This window comes from Mercenaria mercenaria, chromosome 3 (assembly GCF_021730395.1).
Source record: "Mercenaria mercenaria strain notata chromosome 3, MADL_Memer_1, whole genome shotgun sequence".
Taxonomy (NCBI): Eukaryota; Metazoa; Mollusca; class Bivalvia; order Venerida; family Veneridae; genus Mercenaria; species Mercenaria mercenaria.
The window spans coordinates 79,573,591-79,600,239 of NC_069363.1; the positions used below are offsets into that span (position 1 = coordinate 79,573,591).

A 26,649-nucleotide genomic window follows, 5' to 3' on the forward strand; every position below is an offset into this window, starting at 1 on the left:
GCTGTGCGACATTTAGCGTTGGTGTTGCGACATATAACGGTGGGCAAATTTTTGCGACATTTAACGTTAAAGGTGCGACATTTAGCGGCAGACGATTTCGCGACACTTAGCGGTGGTTGCGACATTTAACGTCAACCTTGCGACATTTAACGGTGGTTGCGACATTTAGCGGCGTTGCGACATTTAACGTTGCCACAACTATCACTTTTTGCGTAAATAGTTTAACTGTGCAAGATGATCTTGGTATTTGTATCCGAAAGACAAAATCTTTAACAATTCTGTAATCTCTGTGATTTACAACATTTAAGAAATATGAATCAATTCTATTATTTTATTTCCTATTGTCGAATAATATGTTATAGTGCTTAAAGGTCCATTACTAAGGGAAAGTGAGTTGGCATTTTTTTCATAGCCAGTGCATAGACTTCTGCAAGACACTAAATAATGAAGATTGGCAGGTCAAAATTTACAGAAGGTCTTTGGAACTCAAAGAAATGTATGTGTATTATGTTGAAATTTCAATGAATCGACAGAATGACCCCCCCCCCCCCCCCCAGGTCTTTTAAACTTTCTTCATACTTCATAGAAAAATAATTGTACATATACTGCGATTTATTTCTAATTTCTACATACCAACTTTCATTTTCCAATAAAATGAAATAGTTGATGTGCTTTTTATAAGAAATTAAAATGTTCACTTTCCTTAGTATTGGACCTTTAAAAATGAAAGCAATAACAACTAAAATGTAGGCTTTATAACAGGCGTTCTTTTTTATATATCACAAGAGTTCTATCCTATCGTAAGCCTTTTTAAGCCTTTTAAGGCATCATTTTTAAGTTGGAGAATTTATTCCGTGGCGGCCTTGGCTTAGCAACGTCACAAATCTTATTGACTGTTCACATATTTTCTCATCATGAAAATATGAAAGACTTCAATTAGCTAGGTAAAGCCCTCTACAGACGGTAGGTTTTTGTTGTACAAAACTAATTATCTCAAAGATGTACAATTTTGAAATTGTACATTTCTCACATACAGACAGTGTTCCATTCTCATAAAAATCACAGAGATTTAGCTGGTAAACATAGTGCAGAATGTAACCATTGATAATAAAAAATGATATTCACCTTTTTATGTCCCATGAATTTGATTAGCATGACACAATTACATAAACCACGCCAAGAGAAAACCAACATTGTGGCTTTGCGACCAGCATGGATGCAGACCAGCCTGTGCATCCGCGCAGTCTGGTCAGGATCAATGATGTTTGATTTCAAAGTCTATTGCAATTAGAGAAACCGTTAGCCAACAGCATGGACCAGACTGCGCGGATGCTGGTCGGAAACGCACTATGTTGGTTTTCTCATGGCGTGGCTAAAATCATTTAACTTTTCAGTGTCATCCGTTTTCCATTATGCATTAGAAGCCATTTTATATTCAGATTTGTGTTTATTTTTTGGGCAATTGTTTCTGGAATTTCATTCACATGCCTCTTATCAACTAATTATTTACCAATTTGTTGCTTGTCAACGTGGGTGGTACGTAAGGCAAAACTTACGAAATAGAACACGTCCTAATCTGTAAGTCAAGACTTAAGATTTACGAAATTAAGGAATAACATCATACACACGATAATATTCGGCTGTACATCTTGAATTTAATTGGTGTTGTACAACAAAAACCTACCGTCTGTAGAGGGCTTTAAATCATCTGATTAGACTGACACACACTTCCTAGTCCGGAAAGTCTTGACTGTCATCAGTGTTGTGAAAAAAAATCCTTGAGCGGATAAAATGCTAACGAAAAGTGTTTGCTTTTACTGAACATCTAAGCTAATTCTCTCGCTTTAAATAGTCTTGGTGCTTAATTTGTCTAGACAGCATGGCGGTAATTTGCCGGTATTTGCCTCCTCTGTCCGTTATGATGTAATTTTTATAAACAAAGATAGATATTTCCCCTTGCTTGTGTAGTCAGTTTTTATGCTATTTGATGTTTGAATGTAAAAGAGGAACCTACCAAACTCCATAGACGCTTCTGAAGCAAATTTTGAAAATTCATTATACATTTGTATTTAGGGTTTATTGGTGTCTACTTTATGATTACTGAAGTTTTATCACTTATGTCGGTCCCAAGATCGCGGCAACATCCTAGCCATGTGCGTTTTTCATTTCTAAGAAAATCTTGTTAAACGGTTTTAGGTTATTGTGACAATGTACAAAATTTGACTATTTATTTCTTCGAAACGGTATATATGATATATTTATCACATTCTACAGATATGCAAATAAATTAATTAGAATATTCACACAGTCTTCAGTTATGGTCTTTTTCATCAAATGGCACCCGTTTGCGGCGCTTGAAGGATGCCTTTTAGAACCCTATTAAAACATGCATCTCACTGCTATTTGCCAAATAACACCTTGATGCAGTAAAAGTACGACATTTGGTATCAAATTGAAAATCAAGCCATTTAGTTCATTGCTTCATAAAATAGCGAATTTATGAATTTATGTTGTGATATATTTGCAGCTAACACTTTGATGAATTAATGATTTCACCTGTCAAGAGCAGGGGAAAAAGTTATTTTAACAACAAAGAAAATACAAAAAAGTGTTGTATGATAAATGTAAAAATAAATGAACAAAACTGAATGGTCGATAGTGATTCGGCATGCCCCTCGATTCCATAATTTATCATTTATGACCGTTGCACTGAGACAGACTTTTAAACCAAGTTTCACAAGGCATGAAAGACGGGAAAATGAAGAAAGCAGGTCGATATTCTTACATGATTTAATTAGTATGTCATTTTACCTTTTCAATAGAATTATTTTTGTTGAAATGTTTACAATATGTCACTTAAATGTCATGTGTCACTCAGTATTTGTCCTTACTGATTCAGCCTTTTATATTTCTGTTTTAGAGGTTATAATCTTGTATTTTGACTTCTATTCAGTATTCTATGTATGGGTACGCAAAATTTAATCGGCTTCTTTTCAAGTAATTAGGCATTTATGTCATACAGATACTGTATTTCCAAAATGTATACAAGGTCTAAAATATTTAGACTTGTCTTATAAAAGCGATAGTCATCTTGGAGTCGACTGTCTAACGGAAAATTCTGATACAAAATATACGTTACTACTGTAAATTATAAAATGTGTTTCACAAAAACGTAACTGAATATATGAAATATTCAGAGTACGCATCATCAATCATCTGTGTCTATTCTATGCCAACAATAAAGTATGCTTAGATTCTCTAATCTACGCTCTTCAATCAACTACTTCTGTTTTATAGGGTTAAATAGCTACTGATAAAGAAAATGTTTCTCGTTCAAAACACTTTCACATTTGAAATGTTTATGCCTTTGGCCATCCGACATTTATTAAATTAAAAGCAAATTATTTACTGCAATAGATATGTGTAATACTTTACTGTCTTCTGATATTTTCTTATATGAAGTACTGCATATGCTATATGATAAAGCAATTAATCACTCCATGCACTTATTTATCATAATTATGCATTCTGTTTCCTCTTCAACATTAGAGTTGCCAAGGATTTGTTGGTGTACAAATTTAGCAAACGATTATGTATAAGAAACTGTGCAATTGGATAAAACATGTAACGCTCGTAACATGTAACATGTCATACGTGTTTTACTGCGCTGCAAGATCAGATATTATAATAGAAATGGTTGCCCTGTCATGTCTTTTTTGAAGAGACCTTATTCCTTCTCAAAAGGAGTATGAAATTTTTCAAACCCTTAAAGCTAATTGCTTTGCTTCACACTACATGAAGAATTTCCAGTTATTTTTTACTCAAGAAAAAAAAACACATTTTACTTCAGATTACTAAAACACTGTTTTCAATTGCATTTTAGTGCAAACGTCTGCTAAAGAGCATTTGCTGCAATAGAATTTATCTCGAGAATTAGTTTGCAAAATGAAATACCCAAACAGCCTACCGAAGTGCAAAATTTACAGAAATCATCAGCGTGCTGAATAAACAAAACTAAAATTTGATTAAGACATTATGGGGAATCTGAATACTTTTGAAATATGAATTTCTTTATATTGATTCATTGACACAAACTGCACAAATTAACCTGTTTAGCCGATGCTAAAGGGCGTGAGGGATATTTACATATCGGCTAATTCAAACCGAGTCTGCTAACACATTGTTTGACTGCGTTCTATGTCTCAAATTTGGCCTTTTAGCTCACATGAGCCAAAGGCTCAGGGTGAGCTATTGTGATCGCTCACCGTCCGGCGTCCGTCGTCCGTCCGTCCACACTTTCCTTTAAACAACATCTCCTACTAAGCTAATTTTGATAAAAAAATTCACAGGAATGATCCTTGGATAGTCTTCTTTAAAAATTGTTCAAAGAATTGAATTCCATACAGAACTCTGGTAGCCATGGTAACCGAAAGGAAAATCTTCAAAAATCTTCTTGTCCCAAACCACAAGGCCTAGGGCTTTGATATTTGGTATGTAGCATCAACTAGTGGGCCTATACAAAGATTGTCCAAATTATCCCCCTAGTGTCAAATATGGCCCCACCCTTGGGGTCACATGGTTTATATAGACATATTGGGAAAAACTTTGAAAACCTTCTTGTCTAAAACCATAAGGCCTAGGGCTTTGATATTTAGTATGTAGCATCATCTACTGGGCCTCTACCAAGATTGTTCAAATTATCCCCTAGGGTATAATATGGCCCCACCCTGGGGGTCACATTGTTTCTATAGACTCATATAGGGTAAAACTTTGAAAATCTTCTCGTCAGAAACAAAAGGGCCTAGGGCTTTGATATTTGGTATGTAGCATCATATAGTGGGTCTCTACCAAGATTGTTCAAATGACCCCCTAGGTTGAAATATGGCCCCGCCAAGGGGGGTCACATGGTTTATATAGACTTATACAGGGGAAAACTTGGAAAATCTTCTTGTCTGAAACCACAAGACCTAGGCATTTGATATTTGGTATGTAGCATTGCCTTGTGGGTCTCCACCAAGATTGTTCAAATTATTACCCTGGGTGAAAAGAGGCCCTGCCACGGGGGTCCCTAGTTTTACATAGACATATATAGGGAAAACTTTAAAAATCTTCTTGTCTGAAATTGCAAGGCATGGGCTTTTGATATTCGGTATGTTGCATTGCCTAGTGGTCCTCTACCAAGATTATTCAAATTATGACCCCGAGTTGAAAAGAGGCCCTGCCCTGAGGTCCCAAGTTGTACACAGACTTATATAGGAAAAACTTTTAAAATCTTCTTGTCCTAAAGTTTAAGGCCTATGCCTTTGATAGTTTGTATGTATCATTGCCTAGTTTATCTCTAACATGATTATTTGAATTATGCCCCTGGAGTGAAAAGAGCCCCCGCCCCAGGGGTCACTTGATATAGGAGTTATATAGGAAAAATACTTAAAAAATTATCAGCTCATATTTCCTAGACTGTTTAATTTTATATTTACCAGATGACCCCAAGTGATAAGGTGTCACCGGACTGTGACCTTGACCTACTGACCTACTGTCTTGTGCTTAAAGATACAGCCTTGAAATTTGGATGGCATGTACAGGTTATGCACACCAGTCTTAAAATTGACTTTCAGTGACCATGAATATGACCTACTGGCCTACTTTCTTGTTTTTGAAGCTTTAGCAAAGAGATGTGTTCAAGCAAGCAATTTAACTTGTTATAGTTTTATCGAATGCAATTTAGCCCCCTTGGTGAAAAAACCGTTGACGTTGATTCTATTGATTTACCACCTGAATAATTGATCCTGACAAAAAAGTCCTAGAATAGGTGTCTGCTTTTTAATTTTGTCCTTTGTGATTTGCAAAGCTCTTAACAGTTCGTTAAGTTCGTCTCTTTGTTTTCTTGTTTAAGACAAATCTATTATTTTAACTCTGTGTATCAATGAATGTTCCATGTGGACCGCCTTATGAATACATCTGCGGATGTCTCTAAATTATATTTTGGTACTTAAAACATGTGTAAATGTTGAGTTCTGCTCAAGTCGGGGCTAGAGGGCGTTGATGTTAGCTTGCATTTCCATTGCTGTCAATAAACAGGCTCAATCAAACCGAGTCTGAAACATTCTTGTTTATGTCGTGTTGGGCAATCTGTGGTTTTTCCACCTTCTCCATTTCAGATAAGATATATAAACGGTCCTTGTGTTATCCTGTGAATTGCCGCACACAAGATTCATGGAAATTGTAATTACAGAAATCATGTCACAATTCATAAAAATATAAACAAAAAGTTCGTTACTGATGAGAAGGACAATAATACTATTGTAAGTGACATATTATCGCATTTGACAAAAGTATAATACATTCTGTTCATAGGAAGGTAATGACAGCGCCATTTTTTGAGTAGGTGGTGATTTTTCACTGGCGAAAACGAGATGATAAAACTATTCATACGTTATTTACGTTCAGAAAATCAGAAAATGAACAAATTATATATCAATAAGTTACATTATCTCCTATTTATGCACAGTTAGGAAATACTGAATATCAGCTTAGAAATAGTATTATCACATAATTATCATTACGTACATTGAATATGAAATATGGAATCCATTAACAGTTACAAAATCAAGGAGCTATATGAGGAAATATGACATAAATCTCTCAAATCTATTATATATTATTCTGGCGGCAGGCTGTAATCGTCTTCAATGCAAATCAGATTGATCGATAGAGCTTCATCTGTAACAAATATTACTGTTCTAATTGGTATTACAATTCACGAGACGCAAGTCTTTTGTACGGAAATCTAATTTAAAATTCTAGAACACGAAGCTATGATATCTTTTAGTTTCGTTTTCCTTAATTAAAGTCAATTACACTGAGTCACTCGGGAAGGCATTAAGGCGAAAAATAGTTTTAAAGAATAATAAATGATTCTTTCACTTTGTACTTGTGAATGGCTGTTTTGGCGGAAACGAATCTCTGACAAGATTAAAGTTTTGCTGTATACCGTATTCTTGAAATCAAAGAATATATTAAATGAAACAAATGGTTTTCATCATAGCTCATTCTTCTCTGTGTATTTAAACAAAGTGCAAGTAATTCACAAAGCACTCAACAACGTAGAGAAGAATAAGATACAAAGAGCTATCAAGGTATTTCGTTTTCATCTGGTATTACATGTTATTTAATGCAAAATCTACTACTTGAATGGGTTTCGTAATAGTAAGAATGTCACAGGCGGTGTAAGACGACTTTTCGCAATACCAATGAATGTCAACAAAATTTAGAGTTTGATTAGGTCTGATATGTCCTCATAAAGAACGTAAAGTTCATTCAAAACAATTTTTATGACAAAACTTGTTAGAGATATTATGAAAATTAATCAATACTATAGTGTATGTAAATCTGATTACAGACGGTCATCTTTGCCCCGACTCGTATGACCGAGCATGAAAACGACACTAAAGTAGGTCTTTAAAATCCCAAAATATAAAAAAGCGGAAAAAAACAAATGCTAAACTTGTGTTTTGTAACCGACATCTCTGTTCTGCTGAACAATTTCAATTTGTTGCCAAGTGAAATTTTATCCGAAGTTCAGTTGCTAGACGGATATCCATTCTCACCAAGCAAACGTTTGAAGTGATTTAAATACACACGCCATAACGCCGCTTGGCAGAAAAAACAGGCACTACCGTTTCATCTACCGTTGATTTTATTCCATAACAGTCCATTCCAGATGCAATATTCCATGATGTAAGTGCAGAGAGCTTAAATCCTGAACAACCTCATTTTCCGTTTTCTACGAGCGTTTCCGTTATAAAAACTTTTTTGTGGTAATTGCAAATATGGTAGGCATACGCTATACATTAGTGACATGGTCTCACGTACTTATAAGAGCGCGTTTATAAAAATAATCGCGTAAATATGTCTTTTAGCAGTTATTCTAAAAAACAAGATGGCGTCATTTTGAAGAAAAAAATATATAAAAAGAATTCCGTCAAAACAGCAAAATTTAGTCCACCCCTACTTTTTGCACTTTATTTCACATAATGATAGGATAAATTATGGCATGATAAAGCCTCGCTCCTTCCAGGACCATATCTAGCCTCGTCTGAGAAACCCTTTCTCAAAAGACAGTAACCTGTTATTCTCTATTTCTCTACTTTTTGAGTTCTTGTAGCTAATCAACAAGCCCACACATCATGATAATGGCTGCAATAAGAGACAAGGATGATATAGAATGTTTCAATCTTCATTTATTGTTTTTCTTTTTTAACTCATAACTGACCCCTACCTTCGCAACAGTCTTTCTCTTACAGCCTGACAAGAATAATTGATATGCTTGGAGATAATCTGACAAAACATAATCATAATATTATCACCGGCAACAGTAACACTAAAACAACTTTTCAAGTCGTTTTAATTGCTGTGCTGTCAATGATTGTAGATTCAGTCTTTGTCTTGAAATAAGAAATCCTAGAAGCACTCAAAGAATTGATTCTCCTGACATGAGAAAATGGTACATTCATTATGGATATTACAAAGTAAAAATGTATCATATATTTCAGTATTAATTACACTCTGAAAAGATGAAAATCTGTACCATCGTAGAACAAGAAGTATTATCGCAAATTTCTACTGTTATTATAAGAATTGATATGCTGAAAGAAAATGTAAATACCTTGCAGTGCTTTTAAACAATAGCAACTTTTATATCAAATATGATTTAACGCGTGAATTTTTGACTTTTTAACATAATATATGTACATGTAAATGCTGAATTTTTCATTGAAGTTCTGAAATTATTTAATAAGTATGTACTATGCATTTTACATTCCTTTATATTCACCATGTAATTTATTACATAAATCTTTTACAGCATTTTACTAAATAGCGTCATGAGAGGTCAGTAAGTCAACTTAAGATGTATAGGATGGACTGTAACTTAAACAGTATGTCCATGCTCTTTATATTGTTTTCTTTGCCATAATAATCTAGACCATCTATTAAAATGATTTTATATATACATCTTTTTTCTACAAAAATATACTCTGTACAGGCGTGGGGATAGTTACACACAGTACGGACAGGGTATCATATCATTTTCATAAAACGCAATTGTATTGTGAAACAGATTGCTTATATCAAATATGTGTGGAATATTTCTCTAGCGTTCATTGATTCAAGCTCTGCAGCTATTCATCTCTGTATTCATTTGTCTCTCAGAACAAATTTGGTGTCGAAATAGAAAGACACCATGTCAAATTATGTAAATAGTGTCAGTTTCAAGATTTAATTATTTACCGAAACACTTTACTTAAGAAAAACGTCTAATATATTATGCTCACAATAATCAAATCTTAAATTCATCTTTTCAGCTTCAAATATTTGTTTGAATCTGTGTTGTAAGCTTATTTTTAAGTTTATCCTGTATAATTTGGAAATTTTCGTCGCAATAGTTCCCGAGAAAAACAAAAACACAGCTCAATGCCATATTCAGTATCTCCTGTGAACAAAGCATAGGGTCTAAACACAGGGTCTAGATAATGGGAAGAAACATAAACCTTGTGTACATGCTCAATATACTGTTTACTTTGCAGCAAAGAAAATGAAGCAGTCACCTTTTTGCATTTTTCTGAATGCCGAAATAATTTAGACCACCTTTTAAAATGATGTTTTACTATAAGAATATACAATTTACAGGCGCGAGTATAATTATCTGAATGATAAAACACACTGTACGGACAGAGTGATATATCATTTTCACAAAACGTAATATTGTTGTAAATCAGATTGCTTATATCAGATCTGGGCATTCATTGATACGAGCTCTCTAGCGGTTCATCTCTTTATTCATTTGTCTCTCAGAACCAATTTGGTGTCGAAAATGAGATACCATGCCAAATTATGCAACAAGTATTAGTCTCAATTTACTTATTTACCTAACCACTTTACCTAAAAGAAATATTAAATTTTTTATGCTCACAAAAAACATATAAAATGTATAAAATTCATAGTATTAGCTTCTCTTCAAATAATTGTTTGAATCTGCGATGACAGCTTATTTCAAACCTTTACCAAATGGACTGGTCCATCTTTCAATTTGGACAGTACCATTAACTGTTAAAAGGGGTGTTTACCAAAAATACTGACTGAATAGCGAACAGTGCAAATCATGACCAGACTGCACGGAAGTGCAAGGCTGATCATGGTCTATACTGGTCGCAAAGGCAGAATCGATCGTTTTAAAATGCAAAGAAAAATCTTATTTTTCACCAGTCCAATCATATTTCACTTTAACAGAGCTGCTTTGCTTTTCCTGGATAAAAACGAAATGATAAACTGTAATTAACAGATATCATTGCAAAAGACAAACAAATCTCTATAGCATTCTCTTTTCGCTGTTTATTAAATAATACGTACATTTTTGTCTACTTATCACTTAAACTGACTAAAATTTCCTAAACTCGTGTTGGCTCTGTAGGTCCTGGGAATTATCTCTATTTCTTGGAAGTTAGATCCATACTGACATTCATTTCCTGCCATAATTTACGAGCTGAATCAAATTTCTCATTTTATTTTTCAGTTTAAAACTTCACGATGGTATTTCAATAAGGCTTAAGGTAGTTCTGCACGTTTGATAAACCGGAAGTGATGGCGTAACGTAATTTATCCGGAAAACGTAGAATAAAGCCTGGATTCGGCGTACGGATATGAAAATAGTTTTATGAATAGATGACAACATGTGAAAAAATGTATTGAAATAGCACTGTTGCTATATTTTTAAAGTCAAAATATGATATTAAAACACATGACACGTTGAATAATTTAAAATAATGTCTCAAAATTGGCGTGAAATATTCGGTTCACTTTAGTCATGGTAAAATATCTCAAAAATAAGCACACGGACCTATACATTTTATTTCGCCACAATATAGGCCATATGTTTATTTACAACTGTGAGAAGTTTGATCAAAATCTACATTGTAGAAAAATTTCTATTCACGAAAATATTTTGAAAGTTATGATTTTCCCATAGACTTCCATTGTGAAAAAATGCGTGAGGTCCAAATTTTTCAAATCAGTCTAGCAAAATATCAAGCACACTACCCTATCTTTTTTACTTGCTGAATTTTCAAGGTATACTTTGAAGTTTTGAAAAATCGGAGTTTAATCAAATACTACATTGTAGAAAAAACAATTGATCCAAACGTGCAGAACTACCTTAAGTCTGATGCAACACTATCAAATATTGCCTTAACACTATTCGTACAATGGACAGAACTTCGAGAGTAGTAATTTTGGTTGGAATAAGTTTTAACCGTAAAATTGTATGGCTAATGAAAAAAATAATAGAATTTATTGCAGACAATCTACTGCAGAAAGGCAGTGTTAACTTCATTTTGTCGAACTGATTTAAAACTTTGAATGCTATCATGTCTGAAAACCTTTAGAATGTGCTCAGATTAGATGTTTTCTGTATAGCCAGAGCGTTTTATATGTCAAGCGGATGATTCTGCATGTATCCATATATTTCAGTATGTATATGAAAGAAAAAAACAACAATGTTTCGTATTAGTCTTTAAACATCGATTTTCACAAATGCAAGCAGACCAATGAGGGACTTTTAATGGAATTTAATATAAACTGTTTTACTAAAACTGCGTTACAGCCAGCAACTGGCACTAAGAATGTTCAGCTAAAACATATTTTCAAAGGTGTTACAACGAATCTTCTTTCAAAGCACGTGGTTGGAAAAGTGACATATGAGAAATATCATTTGTACACATTATGTATGTAGAACTTTGGATCTGTCTATCAATTTACTCACTCTGTCATTCTTTTAAGTCCGTGTCAGATTTACGTCTATTGAAATTTATTTAAATTTGTATTTTTGTTTTTATCTTGATCATTTTCTCTACAGACACAAATAATGAAGAACGCATATAAATAGTCATTAGGTTCTATTACTACTCCTGTATGAAAATTTTTTTGTACAAAAATACTTATGTATTTACGATAAATATTGTAACTCTGAATAAAAGTTTTGCTATTAAGCTTGGACCAAACATGTACATCTTGTTTACAATTTCTTGACTTGACCTTTGATGTGTCAAATGGAAATAAACAGTGCGTAACAACTACTGTTTATTTTTAAGAGCGAACCATGTTTCACAAAAATCATCAATACTTAATTGAAAAAAGAAAAATGGAAGAAATTGAACAATTACGAAAAAAACTTCTTCCCTTCCAAACAATTAATAATACAAAGAAAACACATTTTGTAAACTTACTCCAGTTTTATTCTAGCTAGATGAAATTCCTTGGTTAGCTTTACAACTTTTATTGATAGTCTCCTACTTGAGAGCTGCTAGCAATATACAATACGTTGACCTCATTATTTCTTTTTATTCACTGTTATGTGCTTAAGGACCAAAGTGGTGATAACATCCTACTAGGTCAAGAGAATTGACGTTTTGATTATGTGTTACTTAAATGTTTCAATTTCAGCAATAGAATGACATTTGTTTGCTTTTTCTAATGATATAGCTTATCAGTAATGGTATCTGATAACTTCAGACTCTTCGAACAGACAAACCAAACATAGTTAGAATTTGGACCATCGGAACACTTACTGAACTTTTAAACATATATTTTTGGCAAAGTATCATTCAAAATAAAGGTTTTGCAAAAGCTGTATCAACTGTTGTTTATCTCACAAACAAAGTTTCTGTTTATAGTTAGTATAAAAACTACTAACTCTTTGCTTTGATTGTCATGTTGACATTTCGAGTTGTCCTAAAACGACCAACAAAATACACAACTTTGAATTAACTTGTGAATTAAAGTTGTCATATACTTTCCAGAATAAAATGCACTTTATATCAAGGAAAATAATTTAGACAATTATATGGGTGAAAAGGGTGTTAAAAATATTCTGACTTGTATACAAATGTTGTTCTGAATAGCTGTCTGATTCTATGATTATTTTCTAGTAAAATTCTAGTGCATTAATACGACAGATAATACTTCTGGGCCGTATTCATAAAGCGTCTTAAGTATAAGTATAGGAAATCGATTATTTACTTAAGTATTACTTAGGTAAGAAATTTATTTTACTTAAGTATATTTGTTATTCATAAAACAACTTAATAAGTAATTCTTGGCTTTTATTGTGGACGAAAACATTTTAGAAAAAAAAAGACATTAATTTCAGACAGGTACAACATGCACAATTATGTTTAAAGTGCTTTTATCTGAAAAACAACACTTTAATCGTACTCACGAAGCTTTTTTGATTTCTGACTTAAGTCCTTTCTTATGTATCTTAAGTTTAAGCTATTTTATGAATAAGACTTAAGTTTTTTACTTAGACTTAAGCTGAAATCACCACAAACTTAAGTAAAATCTTCAATTTAAGTCAAAACTTATACTTAAGATACTTTATGAATACGGCCTCTGAAGTTCGTGCTTATATTATGCACAAACTGTGTTTTAACAAATTTGGATAAAATAGTTATACTTCAATATGCAGTGCTTGCAGATAACAGGTAACACTATTATATACAATGTGCTTTATTATGTTGTTTTAAGATAAATTTTATATAATGTTTTACTATATATGTCTGATCTAACTAGGCTCATGATGTGCATTAAATGTCTTAAGTATTGTGTTATATGAATTTTAATAATATATATATTTGATGTTCTTGTTTTTTGGTTCATGAAGTAATGTGTGACAAAGGGACAAAGGCGTTAACAAGATGGACTTATCAACTTTCTCAGTATCTCTTGTAAAAACAACTTGATCAAATAATTTTGTAAGAAACGTTTTACTTTGCATACAAAACGATTTTTCTGATTTATTCTTTAATGTTTAATTGCATTTTTCTGTTTCATAATTTTATCACTTTACCACTACCCGTCTTCATTATTTAAATAAGATAACCAATGAATTGCATAGATCTGTGTCCATTTTCAGCCTACAACATATTTGTTGGTAATAATGCTCTGTCGTAGAATACACAAGAGGTTATCGAATAAAATATGTTTCAAGCTTCTGAAAGATTTCTGGGGCCTCCGTGGCAGAGTGGTTAAGGTCGCTGACTTCAAATCACTTGCCCCTCATCGATGTGGGTTCGATCCTCACTCGGGGCGTTGAATTCTTCATGTGAGGAAGCCATCCAGCTGGCTTACGGAAGGTCGGTGGTTCTACCCAGGTGCCCGCTCGTGATGAAATAAGGCACGGAGGGGCACCTGGGGTCTTCCTCCATCATTAAAAGCTGGAAAGTCGCCATATGACCTATCATGTGTCGGTGCGACGTTAAATCCAAATAAATAAATAAATAAATATTTTTAATTGTTTCAAATTAAAGTCCTTATATCTTTCATCGACTGAACAACAGATAAATATTTTTACGAATATCATAGCCATGAGTGAATGGATATTTGATTTTACATGTTAAGCAAACTATCATTGATAATGTTATCGATTATTCTATATTATGTAATCAAACTGAACAAATTAGATGGAACGTTTCTAAATGTCTTGATTATATCTTGAATATATTTTACCATATCTAAACATTGCATTGTTTCTTTTAGTAATTCAAAATGAGCTGATTCTGAACGCTTTAAAGACGTGTAATGTGTAAACCATTTTCCAAGTCCTAGATGTTTGATGTTTCGTTATATTCTATATGAATGGCTTGCTCTCGTAAACGACTGGCAGGTGTATCAGTGGGATAAAAGCGTTGCACAAATTCGCGTGAACAACAAATTGGCATGTTTATAGAATAGTTGTCTGAGTACAGAAAGAATAAGCGACAATTATTTCAAAACAAAATTCTGTAACTTGTGTGGTCGCCACGTAAATAAAAGATTGATAGTCAATTCAAAAACAATTGTTTTTTTTTTCGGTACATTATTGAATTATTATAACGAAATTTAGATATATCTTATAATTTTATTGCAATATATTAAATATATTTTTTCACTTGATATAAAAAATCAAACATGCAAAATTTGGTTAAAACACTTGAAGACCATGAAATGAAAAATGTATAATATGATATTACATTACGAAACAGTTTTCCTTTTTGTTAAATGCTTAAGAAGATTTTTCACTTTCATTACAACTGTCTTCAATGTAAGGGTATTCGAGTCCGCTTTTTGTTGATACAATATATGTGAAGTTACGGCCGCCGTGAACATAAACGAAAAAAAAAACATTCCAAGGCTCTGTCCATACAATTTTTTCCGTTTTTTAAAAATCTAGACCCCGCAGTCCGTAGATCTGTGCTCTTCAAATATAGCTGCCCGGACAACTTATCTGTCTAAGCTATGTATAACTATTACCTTAGGACGGCCAGATGACATAAACAAGTAATAATTATTTGCTCTCTTTGATTCCAGGGAAACAAAGCAAAACTACAGTCATTTATGGCCCCTAATTCTACTTCCTACACATTATTCACACTAGAATAAGTATTTCGTCCATACTGCTTACTGCTTAGACACATTTCCACTTTTCAGAATTGTCACTCATCTTGGATATTTCTAACAGATTTTAGGGGTAGAGAAAAAACAACAAGCAAAAGTTATAAATCCTTGATGAATTTTCTCGTTCAGTAATATATGTTAACCCTAGAAATGATGGGGAAGTACGGATGAAAAATTCAAAGTTGGTCATAATACACTGCCTTTTCTGTGATAAGTTTCTAATTACATCTCCTTCTTCTAATTCTCTCGGTGGCTAACTGGTGAGACGTTTCTGCTCCAAAAATAACGCTTGAACATATCTGTGTGATTTTTTGACTACAGTATTCTTATAAAATCGGTATTCCATTTTGGGGCACTTTTTAATCATGAAGTCTATACAATGTATCTATATAACACAATTTTGCTAAATCTAGCGCTAGGGGGCGTAAGGGGTGTTAACTATTAAAGTGAGTTAGCTTTTATTTGATTTTGTTGCTGTCTATACTTTTTAAAAAATACTTTTAGATTTTATACCAGGGTAACTAATATTTATTGCAAAAAAAATCTTCTGAGCAAAATAAATATCATGCTGGCTATCACATGTACACAGGTAAGGAAACCTCATCAAATGCTTTTATGTCACAAGAGGTGTTCTATATCACAGTCGGCTCGGTATACTACCGGGGCCTTGTCCGTACCGAAAATACTATATGTGGTTTATCTTGGCATAACAGTTCAACAAAAAAAATGAGATATGCATACATGTGACAAGAATACAAGTCGATAACAATTTTAATCAATATAGTTTGTTCTTAAAAATCTGTAATTTTGAAGAAATAAGACCTCAGTATGTAATAACATAACATGATATTGCATTACGAAACAGTTTCTTTTTTGTTAAATGCTTCAGAAGATGTTTCCACTTTCATTACAACTGTCTTCAATGGAAGGACAGTCGAGTCCGCTTTTTGTTGATACAATATATGTGAAGTGACGGCCGACGTGAACGTATTTTTCGTTTTTCAAAATCTAGTCCGTAGATATTCACATATAGCTAAGATGAACGACCAGTTTTTAAATATACATACTGATGATATGATATGGATGTAATGACCGGACACCACATATCTGTCCAAGCTATGTATAACTATTACCTTAGGACAGTCAGATGATATAAACAAGTTAGAATTATTTACTCTCTTTGACTCCAACAAAAAAGCAAAACTACAGTTATTTATAGCCCCTAATTCTACTTCCTACAAATTATTCAAATTCGTACTAGAATAAATATTTCGTCCATACTGCTTAATGCTTAGACACATTTCCACTTTTCAGAATGGTCACTCATCTTGGATATTTCAAACAGAATTTAGAAGTTGAGAAAAAAACTACAAGCGAAAGTTATAAATCCTTGATGAATATTCCCGTTCAGTAATACATGTTGACACTTAAAATCATGGGGAAGTACAGATGAAAAATTCAAAGTTGGTCATAATGCACCTAATGTCTTTTCTGTGGATAACTTTCTAATTATATCATTTTCTTCTCGCTCTCTCGATGGCAAACTGGTGACACATTTCTGCTCCAAGAATAACGCTTAAACATATTTTTGTAATTTTCTGACTATTCCTGTGGAATCAGTGTTCCATTTTTGGGCATTTTCTAATCATGAAATCTGGTGCTAGGTGGCGTAAAGGGTGCTGCACATTTCATTACCTCGCGTGAACACTATTAAAATGATTTAGCTTTTATCTGATTTTGTTGCTGTTTATACTCTTAAAACGGTTACTTTTAGATTTTAAACCAGGATAACTAATATTTAATGCAAAAAAATCTTCTGAGCAAAATAAATGTCATGCTGGCTATAACATGTACACAGGTAAGAAATCCTCACCAAACGCGTTTGTATTAGAACTATGTTAACTCATGTTATGTAAACCATAGAAGTTATTTACACAAACAATCATGCAGTAAAGGTGCTTGTATCTCCCATTTTCAGTTCGTAACAACCAAAAAAATAAATAAATTCTAAATGCCAGAAATGATCCCATAATTTTAGTTATACATCACTTTTTTGTCACATAAGCTGCAGCTTCCTTAACTGCCAACAAAGTATGAGCCTAGGATATATATACCAATTAGAAACGATTTTCTTGGATGATGAAAGGAAATTGAATGGCCGAAGTGACTTTGACAAATATGTCCTGGCTTATTCCTTTGACATTGAAGAAAACAATGGATAGATACTGTATCGGCTGGCTATTTGTAAATTCAGTCAAACTTTTTTCTTCTTGTTTTAGCTAGTTCGGTCATAAATTGCAAAGAAATCTGATTGGAAGGCGCATAAATACGTTGATTACCTGTTTTCTTGAATAGTTTGAATGTGAAAAAAAATGACGATCGATGATGAATCAAAAGTACTTCCGAAAGGTAATTTGAAGACGTGAAAGAAAAAATGTCTAAAATATCTGTCTATAAATAAAGAACATCTGCTTTATGCATATGTCGAGTCAGGTTAATCGCTTTGCAATGACATTTTCTAAATGGTCTAAATTATCGCAATGGTCGTTCATGCGCAAGTCTCATCAATGTACATCACTGAACACACACATGTATATTTTTATTGCCGCGGTAGCCCGAATTCGATTCCAGACTCGGTCATGTTGTTTTTCTTGATTTGACATAAAAGAAATAAAAAAATCGTGATCTAATGTTCATAATATGACCAAATTTCAGTTTTAAACAAAGATCATTTTAAGCCAAAATCTGGAAGTCAGTGCCTATAAACTACAAGTCTTATACAATATCTGGACAAAAATGCATAAAGATATTTTCAGGTTATTAGTTTTGTACCGGGAAATACTCACAAATTCTGCAATGGAAATAATACACGGCTTTAAGAGCTTAATACAATTCTGCTAAAAAAGAAATGTATAGTTTTCGAAGCAAAGCTAACAATCCTCTTCCAACCAAAGAGCTATAAAAATATATTTTATACTTCTTTGTTCCAACATATTGATTTCGTGCAACAGCCTGAATAAAATTGACAAAACTGACGTAAGGATACATTCAAATGACGATATACACCGAAACGCATCTTATGTAACTTAACGAAGAATAATAATTAGTTTTTGATAACGGAACTTATAAACTGTCTTATCAACACATAATGTATGAACAATTTACTGTGATAACATATGAAGTGCATAATCGATTTTTGTTTTTAACGCAAAAGAAATCAGAAATGTACATTTACATATAGCAACCACATTTTCCATGACACAGTGTTGTTTTATTTCTTCTGACTTTCGTTCATATAGCTCTGAATTTGAAAGGTCCTTAATTTAATATAAATCTTTTTTAAAAATGACTACGTATGTAGAATGTTTCTATTAAAATATAAAATACTGGTACTCCTTGTTAATAAGGCTTCCTGGGTCATTGCAGCTGCATGGTTATTGTTTCTCATTTTATAAGCAATTTTATAAGCGCCTCTTAAATAGCACATTTTCATCTGATGGCTGAAACCAACCACTTATGTTCGGAGCCAGGCCAAAAGTGTCTAAAGGATACAACCTGCTGGAGTTACATCCAGAGAAAATGAATAAAACTTACGAGGGGTGTTCAATAAATACCCGGAAAAGTGCTCTCATTCCTTTATTCCTGGTCTCATTTTGCTAAAATTTGAAAATTTGACGGATATGAACATACTGAATACAAATACCTAAATTACAGATTTCGGAACATGCACAATATTTATTTATTGTCTCCTAGGCAACGCCATCACCTCAAAAGCGGCCCAACGTCATTATGATGCTGTCATATCACACTCTATTAATCAATACAACTCGTGATTATCATTGATTCAATGTTTATCACCATTAAACGCATTTTTACACCTTCTTAAGAATAAATAAATACTTTTCATTTGATGTTCCTGTCATATTGAAGAAACTGGACACTGAACTGATGCCCTATCAACTCTTTAATTTATTAAATGTGACTGAGCGTTATTTTCATGTCTGTAACACAAGTTGTCAGCAATATTCTCCTGACCACTTTTGAACATCACGTCCCTTCAATAAAATTTTGTTTTCTACAGGGCATTGTCCCTTAAACCTTTTTCAGCATAGCATTTGTCTCTTTCCTTGATTTTCGATTCAGAACACAAAATGTTATCTCACATCTCCGTTCAACACTGATTTTCAAGCGACGACCAACTCAATATGTCTGCCAAATATTTTAATGATGTCACATTAATAATTTGAAGTTATTGGCGTAACGCTTACTTTTCATACCAATATTCACCAAATTTAAGAAAAGGTAGCTTGAAAAATAGGTAAGCGGCAAGTAATGTTTTAGCACATGTAAAATATAAAAAGAGACAAAATTGGGCCGGATGACGTCACATGACGTTGCCATGGGGACTCGCATTTACTTATTATTTATCCAAAGACAATTTAATTTTGACATATCAACTCAATATTCCCTAGTCTACATTTTGTAGCATTTTCATTTATTTTTTATGATACATGAAGAATTGAGAGCACTTTACCGGGTTTTTATTGAACGCCCCTCGTATGTACGAGAAGTATGACGGGAGCCGGTCTATCAAACATAAAATATTCAATTATGCATCGTTTCCTCATACAAACCATAAAACCGTTTAAGCCTCTTAAATCAACTGCATTAGTCTTGTACCTGTCCAAATTGCTGTTGCCATAGTCCAGTATTTGAGCCGTGCCATGAGAAAACCAACATAGTGGGTTTGCGACCAGCATGGATCCAGACCAGCCTGCGCATCCGCACAGTCTGGTCAGGATCCATGCTGTTCGCTTTCAAAGCCTATTACAATTGGAGAAACTGTTTGCGAACAGCATGGATCCTGACCAGACTGCGCGGATGCGCAGGCTGGTCTGGATCCATGCTGGTCGCAAAGCCACTATGTTGATTTTCTCATGGCGCGGCTCATTTATCTCATTGGAGCCTCTTTCACTAGGATTAGTCTGATACAATACACACAGAGTTTGTATTACAATTTAACCAGTACAATAGAAGTGGTTACCCTCCGACAGGATGGAGACTGCTATCTTCTAGATTTCTCTTGTAAAATGTTTCTTACAATATGTATAATTTAGTAATTTTCGTATTTTGATTTGATGTTATGTATTCATTTTCTCTTGTGCTTGGATATCTTGAATTGTATTAGCACAATATATGTCTAATTTCTACTTTACGTGTGTATTTGTCCTATATTTAAGGTTCATTTAACAGCAATATTTGGAAATTATTGATATAAGCAGAGTCATGTCCAATGAAAATGGTATTCAAAGTTGTATCATTAAGCGAACTTTAAAAAATGTTAATTTTAAGTTTGGACTACTTATAAAACCAGTCAGGCAAGGCCCTACTATTTAGCTTGCATATTGGTTAATTTAAAGGTTATAACACACTAAATAGTTCTTGTTCTTTATTCTATTTTATCTATTTAGTGTCTGTATGCCTATAAGAAAAACTTTTTTCTCTGACACTGTGCCAGTTTCATTTGAAATGTGCAAGAAACCCAAATGCATAAAAAATTACAAGGTTTTAGCTTGATATCAACAGGTGCCAAGTTTTTACGGCATTTTCAGTACCATAAGACAAAGCGTCAGATTTTGTCAAAAATAGCTGTCGCGACATAATTTTGAAGCAGTTACCCTAAATACAGCCTTGTTTGCCCTGTTTTGACATTTTCTACTCTGATCTGCATGCAAATTACACATTTAAACTGTTAAATATGTTCACTTTTACCTCTGATGGCCAGAAAATAGCAATCAGTAGCCTATTAATATGCAGTTTTTGAAAAAAAATACACTGGAAACAGTAAAAATGTGATTTTTTTTGGGTTTTATCCTCATTTTCAACAAAATTGCAATTATTCTGACATTTTCTATCAAATTCTAATCATTGTAGCCCATTTCCACCATCATCTGGCCAGATTTCATTTTTACCAATGTCGTCTTATAGGTTATAACACACTAAATAGTTCTTGTTCTTTATTCTATATAAAATTGACCTATTTCCAATGACCGCAGTATACATCAGGACCCATTTTAAATGTCTGTAACTTACATTTTCTTGAAGAATATTGTCAGTGCTAACTAAAAATCAAAAGAAAAGTGGGGGTCATATTTGTTGCAAGAAAATTAATTTCAGTCCAACTGAAACAGTCCAACAAAACAAAAATGACGACGCACCGATTACGACACCGTTTCCGGTGAAGTTGCACGGTTTCGGATAATCGGACGGACAATCGGCGCGTTTATTTTTAACGCTTGATCAGAAGTCGAAATTCATATTTTTAACATGACCAAAACATTGTGGAATGATACTTATTTCACTTGGATATTGATTACATTTTACTCGGACTTTATCATAGACTCCCTGTTTGTGTAAAATCTCAAACTTTCAACTAAAATAAAGGTATTAAATCGATATAATATTTCAATGAAACTTCAAAGTGTTGTTGTTTGTAGCATCATCTGGGTCATGTGCAGTGAAAAATCTTGATTTGATTTCTAAAATAGTGTGATATTTATTTCTAAAGTCACTATATGTTCATTGTAAATATACTTCGTTATACCCAAGTGGAAACTTGCAGGTACTCTAAAATGCAGCTCTCTGATTGGTCAATTAGAACCCCTAATATTCTGTGATGTTCGTGATAAAGTTATGAATGATAGGATGTACGTTTCGGGACGGCGTGATAACTTTTGACTATCACTGCCCCGTTACATCCAAGCTTATTCTGAGTATTTCTGTAAGGAAATCCAAAATGAAAACGTACGCAAGATAAAATTTTCACGAGGCAGAAATCGCACGGCTCACCGTTTCCGGTAAAGTTGCATGGTTTTGGGTATTCGGACAATCTCTGCGTTTATCTTTAATGCTTGATCAAAACGAGTCCAGATAATTGGATGTAAGTTTCAGGACAGCGTGAAAATTTTTGACTGTCACTGTCCCGTCACGTCCAAGCTTATTCTGTTTATTTATGTAACGAAACCCCCAATGAAGTTTGTTGGGAACGTTTTCTGGTACATGTACATATGAATGTATTTGTAAAATAACGCTGTCTGATAATGAATTAATGTTGATATTAAAGCAGAAAATTGTCTCGCTGATAATTTTGAACATATGTTTTGTGTTTTGTTTCTGTCATTTTAGTGTCATCGGCTGAAACCGGTGTCGAGCTAGATATCTCCTCGGACTTTTTCACATCATATTTCCAAAGATTTTAGTCTTTTCTTTAAAATTATTAGATACATTTAACCCATTTGACGTTTCTTTATTAATATTTATTAGTGTTTTATGACTATTTTGGATTTTAACGGTTTTTATTTCTCGGCATTAAGATCACAAATCAGTATCATAAAGGGGCAATATTTCAAAATGAAATTATGAAAAATCTAATTCAGTGACCACCCATTTTCTTTTTATATTTTAAAAGTAAACACTATATTCTGCTATTCTTGCAAGTTTAATCAAATTCCTTTGTGTAGATTTGGAAATATTAACTGCTGAAGGAAATATACAATATTTCATAATCATGATGCTTTTTTTACTTAGAAAACAACAACAGCACACAAGCGTCATGCAACTATTTCACTTTCACCTCATTTATACTGATTAACAGACCAATGAACAATGCCGAGGACACTCTAAATCACTGATTAATCAGAGTGAAGTGTGAACATTTTGTCCATTTTTTCCGCCTTAATAAACATACCATTAATAATGTAGAAATCATTAAGTTAATCAGACAAATAAAGTGATCCTTTGGACACATGTAAAGCAAACAAGTCACACAATATATCACATTTGTTTGATTGCATTTGTTTATAAGACCATGTCCATGAAAGTTTAATAGTCCAGTTTTTCTATAAAAATAATCTAATGCATTACAAGTCCTTTTTACGGCAACTGCCTGGAAATCTTAAAATACGTTACTCGAATACAAAAGGACTTGAGATGGGTTACAGAATCTAAAAAAATAATCTTTTCTACTTTAGTTTTACGAACTGTGTCGTATAAAAATAAAATGGTATTTATGAATTTTATTGCGTTTGATTAGAGTGCAGTACATTAATAATGTTGTTGATGGTGGCATGCAGTCAAAACACATTCAGCCTTATTAAGTGAGCCTCGATAGCCTAGTGGTAGAGCGTCCGCTTCGGGTGCGGTGTGTGTGGGTTCGATCTACGGCCGTGTCATGCTTGGCGCTCAGCATAAAAGTGGAAACTGTTCTCTTCTCTCATACCCTAGTGGCGATGGATTCCATCAGGAATGAGGTGTCGAGAGTGATTATTATAAGTTGTAGAACTTGCTTTACAATCGACCTAGCTTGGTAATGATGTTCACAAATAATCACAATAAAGATTTGTATTTGTATTTGTTCATTTATAAAGCACAAATGAAATCATTGATTATTTAATGTGTGTGTGTGTTCGGGGTCAACGTCTTTTCAAACATTTTTTCAGTCGTATAAACGACGGTGTCTACTTGTAGCAGTGAGCACAATGCCCAACTTTATAGTGCTGCCTTACTGGAATATCACGCCGTAGACACGTGACATGATATCCCACCCAGTCACATTATACTGACACCGGGCTGACGAGTCCTAGCACTACCCTCTTAATGCTGAGCGCCAAGCGAGGAAGCTACTAGTACCATTTTTTACGTCTTTGGTATGACGCGACCGGGGATCGAATCCACGACCTCCTGCACTCGAAGCGGACGCTCTACCACTAGGCTACCGAGGTGGTTGATTATATGATGTAAATGATATTAAAACATTGTTACTGAAGTCTAATACAATCTATAAGAAGATCCTTTTACAACGCAACAAAGATCAACAATAACAGCAGGCTCGATCTGACTGAGCCTGATCACGAGAACTAATAAAATATGCAACGCCCTCATGCCCATAGCAATAGCCCTTCCTCTGTTTTAACACCAATACTTATTTCTTGCCTTATATTCATTATATTATATTTTCTTATGTCTGGAATGGTGAAGGCAAAGATTTAGTCAGTAGAAAGTAAACAATAGGTATTAATTATTTGACTTGCTAAGGTTAACATTATTTCCTAAAATATCTTTCGCGGATGGAAATGACACACTGATTTAGACAGTACATTTTTTGTAATAGAAAGATAGTTATTTCTGTAAACAATGAATGTATAAAGTGAAAGAAGCGATTATCATGTTAACCTGTAATATTGTTGTTAGATACCTTGTTCTGTGACCTGTGACTCTAGGTGCATGCCACACTAAATAACTTGTCTTAGTCTACTTTTATTATTCTTTGTTGCATTATATGCTTCCAAAGGACCTTTTTTCATATTTTATTCTGAATTCTTCCTAACACTGAGAAGCTTCTAATGGCTGTAGCGCACACATGGGCCGTCAAAAATATTTAAAATTTATATTATCTTGAAGAATATTGTCAGAGCTGAATGAATATTAGGAGAAACGTGGGATCATTATCAGTTAAAACGCTTTGTAAAGTCAGATCCAAAATGAGAACCCAAACTGTAGTGGTAGTGTATTAACTTGCGTTTAAATGACAAATTCTGTAATGCAACTATTTCATGATGAGAAAGTTACCTATATATCAGTCAAAGACTTGCCATTTGATTGTAACAAAATATTGCAATTTCAAAATATGGAAAATGATTTACAGAGCAAAACCAAACAACGCCTATGAGCTATTAAAACCCGCCTATGTGCTACTGCCATTTCTTCCATGCCATTTCCTATTAAATGTTTGCAAACTTAATGGACGTAACAACCCTGTTAGAACATGAATGACACTGACACGCATTTAAAATGTTATTTATAAACATACACAAATGATTTTGTTACGACTGAAGTAATTACGCACCCGTCAAATTTTCAAATCCCCTGTATTAAACGTAGAAAGAATTCTTGTATTTTAATGTCTAGACTAACAATTTCAAGCATGAATATTGGCACTATTGCGCAGTATAACTGTAATTGTTTCAAATGTTTCAAACAGATGCTGCCAGTGCGTGTGCTGTTTATCAAACCTATCTGATATTGAAAAAGAATATCACAGACACAACCAAGCAATTGTTCTGCATATTATTAACCGAATTACGGAGAACTGTTTGCTAATTGCTTGGTTACATTTTAAGAATTTAACTATTTTTGCACTCCTTCTGGTTTATGCAAGGACATCCGTGGCCTGTTAACTGAGATCGCTGACATCAAATCACTTGCATCTCATCCTTGCTCTGGTTGTCATCCAGTCGGCTTGCAGAAAGTCTGGCTCTATATCTCTTACAAATAGTTTGAACTTTTGGCTGAGGTCCACGCAAAGAAAATATCTAGGAAATAAATTTGACATTGGGCCAATGGCCTATGACAAGAAGGTTTTTTTAAGTTTCAAATTTATGCATACCGGAACCACTATATGCATACAGGAAAAGTGACTACGCCCTCTGGTGGTCAAGTTTTGACCATACAGGAACAATTTGAATAAATATGATCTCTAAATGAACATTTCTGTGAAATTATTCAAAAATCGCGCCACTCGTAAGAGATATTGAGGTCCGGATAAAGCGTTTCTATTTTAAGCTCTAGAGGCTATGCTTATTGACAAATCAACATAATTTTAACATTCATGGAGGAAGGTCCAAATAAGCAACATTTCAGGATAATTATTCCGAAATCAGCAGATACTAAAAGAAGACTCTCAAACTTTTAACTTAACATAATGGGACTTCCTCGACCGAATTGTTAAGACTGCTGACTTCGAATCACCTCCCCTAACCGCTGTGGGTTCGAAACCTTGCTCAGGTTGTAGAATTTTTTGTCTGATCCTTTCGGATAACTGTGTCTAGTCAGTAGTTCCGAAAAGTAATAGGATTCTGCTTAAGTTGGTGCTAGGGGCACGAGGGTGTTGCACATTTCATTACCTCCCTTGATTTTATAATGTCTGCTATTGTTTTGTTTGGTTGAATTCTAAGCTTCTAAAAGATCTTATCTCAGGTTTATGTTAATGATACATGGATTATGTTGCATGAGTATTTCTTTATTGTTTCAAGGTGACGTTATTTTCTTCCGAGGATATTCAATGGATTCTGTTCAGTGGTACAAACTCGGGGTATTATTAACATT

At 33.6% G+C, this 26,649-nt stretch overlaps 1 protein-coding gene across 2 annotated transcripts in view; it reads left to right on the top strand.

Annotated features, from left to right (window-relative positions):
• Positions 1-26,649, top strand: part of LOC123523401 (kremen protein 1-like) — an 84,309-nt gene that overhangs the window by 36,528 nt on the left and 21,132 nt on the right. Inside the window, exon 1 of one of the 2 annotated variants that reach the window (XM_053539016.1) lies at positions 16,815-16,949. The exons of the other annotated variant lie outside the window; for it this stretch is intronic. The gene's annotated coding sequence lies outside the window, so the exon portion shown is untranslated. Of the gene's footprint in view, positions 1-16,814; positions 16,950-26,649 lie in introns of those variants that run through there. 2 annotated transcript variants of the gene reach the window in all.